A 5,000-nucleotide genomic window follows, 5' to 3' on the forward strand; every position below is an offset into this window, starting at 1 on the left:
TGTCCGCCGCTCGCCGCTCGCTCGCGCAGCCAAAAATGGCCAGTTTTGGCCCGTTTTTGGGCCGTTTTAGCCAGTTTTTGGCCTGTTCTTGCATTGCGCGGTGACCGTCGAGAGCGGAGCAAAACGTCAGCCATCTCAGCACCCTGGAACCCCCCGGGTGGCACAGGGCTGGATGGGGCTTTCGTATAGCAGGGACGGTGCTGCCTCTCGCTTCGCTCGCTGTCCGCCGCTCGCCGCTCGCTCGTGCAGCCAAAAATGGCCAGTTTTGGCCCGTTTTTGGGCCGTTTTGGCCAGTTTTTGGCCTGTTCTTGCATTGCGCGGTGACCGTCGAGAGCGGAGCAAAACGTCAGCCATCTCAGCACCCTGGAACCCCCCGGGTGGCACAGGGCTGGATGGGGCTTTCGTATAGCAGGGACGGTGCTGCCTCTCGCTTCGCTCGCTGTCCGCCGCTCGCCGCTCGCTCGTGCAGCCAAAAATGGCCAGTTTTGGCCCGTTTTTGGGCCGTTTTGGCCAGTTTTTGGCCTGTTCTTGCATTGCGCGGTGACCGTCGAGAGCGGAGCAAAACGTCAGCCATCTCAGCACCCTGGAACCCCCCGGGTGGCACAGGGCTGGATGGGGCTTTCGTATAGCAGGGACGGTGCTGCCTCTCGCTTCGCTCGCTGTCCGCCGCTCGCCGCTCGCTCGTGCAGCCAAAAATGGCCAGTTTTGGCCCGTTTTTGGGCCGTTTTGGCCAGTTTTTGGCCTGTTCTTGCATTGCGCGGTGACCGTCGAGAGCGGAGCAAAACGTCAGCCATCTCAGCACCCTGGAACCCCCCGGGTGGCACAGGGCTGGATGGGGCTTTCGTATAGCAGGGACGGTGCTGCCTCTCGCTTCGCTCGCTGTCCGCCGCTCGCCGCTCGCTCGTGCAGCCAAAAATGGCCAGTTTTGGCCCGTTTTTGGGCCGTTTTGGCCAGTTTTTGGCCTGTTCTTGCATTGCGCGGTGACCGTCGAGAGCGGAGCAAAACGTCAGCCATCTCAGCACCCTGGAACCCCCCGGGTGGCACAGGGCTGGATGGGGCTTTCGTATAGCAGGGACGGTGCTGCCTCTCGCTTCGCTCGCTGTCCGCCGCTCGCCGCTCGCTCGTGCAGCCAAAAATGGCCAGTTTTGGCCCGTTTTTGGGCCGTTTTGGCCAGTTTTTGGCCTGTTCTTGCATTGCGCGGTGACCGTCGAGAGCGGAGCAAAACGTCAGCCATCTCAGCACCCTGGAACCCCCCGGGTGGCACAGGGCTGGATGGGGCTTTCGTATAGCAGGGACGGTGCTGCCTCTCGCTTCGCTCGCTGTCCGCCGCTCGCCGCTCGCTCGTGCAGCCAAAAATGGCCAGTTTTGGCCCGTTTTTGGGCCGTTTTGGCCAGTTTTTGGCCTGTTCTTGCATTGCGCGGTGACCGTCGAGAGCGGAGCAAAACGTCAGCCATCTCAGCACCCTGGAACCCCCCGGGTGGCACAGGGCTGGATGGGGCTTTCGTATAGCAGGGACGGTGCTGCCTCTCGCTTCGCTCGCTGTCCGCCGCTCGCCGCTCGCTCGTGCAGCCAAAAATGGCCAGTTTTGGCCCGTTTTTGGGCCGTTTTGGCCAGTTTTTGGCCTGTTCTTGCATTGCGCGGTGACCGTCGAGAGCGGAGCAAAACGTCAGCCATCTCAGCACCCTGGAACCCCCCGGGTGGCACAGGGCTGGATGGGGCTTTCGTATAGCAGGGACGGTGCTGCCTCTCGCTTCGCTCGCTGTCCGCCGCTCGCCGCTCGCTCGTGCAGCCAAAAATGGCCAGTTTTGGCCCGTTTTTGGGCCGTTTTGGCCAGTTTTTGGCCTGTTCTTGCATTGCGCGGTGACCGTCGAGAGCGGAGCAAAACGTCAGCCATCTCAGCACCCTGGAACCCCCCGGGTGGCACAGGGCTGGATGGGGCTTTCGTATAGCAGGGACGGTGCTGCCTCTCGCTTCGCTCGCTGTCCGCCGCTCGCCGCTCGCTCGCGCAGCCAAAAATGGCCAGTTTTGGCCCGTTTTTGGGCCGTTTTGGCCAGTTTTTGGCCTGTTCTTGCATTGCGCGGTGACCGTCGAGAGCGGAGCAAAACGTCAGCCATCTCAGCACCCTGGAACCCCCCGGGTGGCACAGGGCTGGATGGGGCTTTCGTATAGCAGGGACGGTGCTGCCTCTCGCTTCGCTCGCTGTCCGCCGCTCGCCGCTCGCTCGTGCAGCCAAAAATGGCCAGTTTTGGCCCGTTTTTGGGCCGTTTTGGCCAGTTTTTGGCCTGTTCTTGCATTGCGCGGTGACCGTCGAGAGCGGAGCAAAACGTCAGCCATCTCAGCACCCTGGAACCCCCCCCGGGTGGCACAGGGCTGGATGGGGCTTTCGTATAGCAGGGACGGTGCTGCCTCTCGCTTCGCTCGCTGTCCGCCGCTCGCCGCTCGCTCGTGCAGCCAAAAATGGCCAGTTTTGGCCCGTTTTTGGGCCGTTTTGGCCAGTTTTTGGCCTGTTCTTGCATTGCGCGGTGACCGTCGAGAGCGGAGCAAAACGTCAGCCATCTCAGCACCCTGGAACCCCCCGGGTGGCACAGGGCTGGATGGGGCTTTCGTATAGCAGGGACGGTGCTGCCTCTCGCTTCGCTCGCTGTCCGCCGCTCGCCGCTCGCTCGTGCAGCCAAAAATGGCCAGTTTTGGCCCGTTTTTGGGCCGTTTTGGCCAGTTTTTGGCCTGTTCTTGCATTGCGCGGTGACCGTCGAGAGCGGAGCAAAACGTCAGCCATCTCAGCACCCTGGAACCCCCCGGGTGGCACAGGGCTGGATGGGGCTTTCGTATAGCAGGGACGGTGCTGCCTCTCGCTTCGCTCGCTGTCCGCCGCTCGCCGCTCGCTCGCGCAGCCAAAAATGGCCAGTTTTGGCCCGTTTTTGGGCCGTTTTGGCCAGTTTTTGGCCTGTTCTTGCATTGCGCGGTGACCGTCGAGAGCGGAGCAAAACGTCAGCCATCTCAGCACCCTGGAACCCCCCGGGTGGCACAGGGCTGGATGGGGCTTTCGTATAGCAGGGACGGTGCTGCCTCTCGCTTCGCTCGCTGTCCGCCGCTCGCCGCTCGCTCGTGCAGCCAAAAATGGCCAGTTTTGGCCCGTTTTTGGGCCGTTTTGGCCAGTTTTTGGCCTGTTCTTGCATTGCGCGGTGACCGTCGAGAGCGGAGCAAAACGTCAGCCATCTCAGCACCCTGGAACCCCCCGGGTGGCACAGGGCTGGATGGGGCTTTCGTATAGCAGGGACGGTGCTGCCTCTCGCTTCGCTCGCTGTCCGCCGCTCGCCGCTCGCTCGTGCAGCCAAAAATGGCCAGTTTTGGCCCGTTTTTGGGCCGTTTTGGCCAGTTTTTGGCCTGTTCTTGCATTGCGCGGTGACCGTCGAGAGCGGAGCAAAACGTCAGCCATCTCAGCACCCTGGAACCCCCCGGGTGGCACAGGGCTGGATGGGGCTTTCGTATAGCAGGGACGGTGCTGCCTCTCGCTTCGCTCGCTGTCCGCCGCTCGCCGCTCGCTCGTGCAGCCAAAAATGGCCAGTTTTGGCCCGTTTTTGGGCCGTTTTGGCCAGTTTTTGGCCTGTTCTTGCATTGCGCGGTGACCGTCGAGAGCGGAGCAAAACGTCAGCCATCTCAGCACCCTGGAACCCCCCGGGTGGCACAGGGCTGGATGGGGCTTTCGTATAGCAGGGACGGTGCTGCCTCTCGCTTCGCTCGCTGTCCGCCGCTCGCCGCTCGCTCGCGCAGCCAAAAATGGCCAGTTTTGGCCCGTTTTTGGGCCGTTTTGGCCAGTTTTTGGCCTGTTCTTGCATTGCGCGGTGACCGTCGAGAGCGGAGCAAAACGTCAGCCATCTCAGCACCCTGGAACCCCCCGGGTGGCACAGGGCTGGATGGGGCTTTCGTATAGCAGGGACGGTGCTGCCTCTCGCTTCGCTCGCTGTCCGCCGCTCGCCGCTCGCGCAGCCAAAAATGGCCAGTTTTGGCCCGTTTTTGGGCCGTTTTGGCCAGTTTTTGGCCTGTTCTTGCATTGCGCGGTGACCGTCGAGAGCGGAGCAAAACGTCAGCCATCTCAGCACCCTGGAACCCCCCGGGTGGCACAGGGCTGGATGGGGCTTTCGTATAGCAGGGACGGTGCTGCCTCTCGCTTCGCTCGCTGTTCGCCGCTCGCCGCTCGCTCGCGCAGCCAAAAATGGCCAGTTTTGGCCCGTTTTTGGGCTGTTTTGGCCAGTTTTTGGCCTGTTCTTGCGTGGTGCGGTGACCGTCGTGAGCGGAGCAAAACGTCAGCCATCTCAGCACCCTGGAACCCCCCGGGTGGCACAGGGCTGGATGGGGCTTTCGTATAGCAGGGACGGTGCTGCCTCTCGCTTCGCTCGCTGTTCGCCGCTCGCCGCTCGCTCGCGCAGCCAAAAATGGCCAGTTTTGGCCCGTTTTTGGGCTGTTTTGGCCTGTTTTTGGGCTGTTCTTGTGTGGCGCGGTGACCGTCGTGAGCGGAGCAAAATGTCAGCCATCTCAGCACCCTGGAACCCCCCGGGTGGCACAGGGCTGGATGGGGCTTTCGTATAGCAGGGACGGTGCTGCCTCGCGCTTCGCTCGCTGTTCGCCGCTCTCCGCTCGCTCGCGCAGCAAAAAATGGCCAGTTTTGGCCCGTTTTTGGGCTGTTTTGGCCAGTTTTTGGCCTGTTCTTGCGTGCCGCGGCGACCGTCGTGAGCGGAGCAAAACGTCAGCCATCTCAGCACCCTGGAACCCCCCGGGTGGCACAGGGCTGGATGGGGCTTTCGTATAGCAGGGACGGTGCTGCCTCTCGCTTCGCTCGCTGTCCGCCGCTCGCTGCTCGCTCGCGCAGCCAAAAATGGCCAGTTTTGGCCCGTTTTTGGGCTGTTTTGGCCTGTTTTTGGGCTGTTCTTGTGTGCCGCGGCGACCGTCGTGAGCGGAGCAAAATGTCAGCCATCTCAGCACCCTGGAACCCCCCGGGTGGC

This window comes from Musa acuminata, unplaced genomic scaffold, assembly GCF_036884655.1.
Source record: "Musa acuminata AAA Group cultivar baxijiao unplaced genomic scaffold, Cavendish_Baxijiao_AAA HiC_scaffold_737, whole genome shotgun sequence".
NCBI classification, from domain to species: Eukaryota; Viridiplantae; Streptophyta; class Magnoliopsida; order Zingiberales; family Musaceae; genus Musa; species Musa acuminata.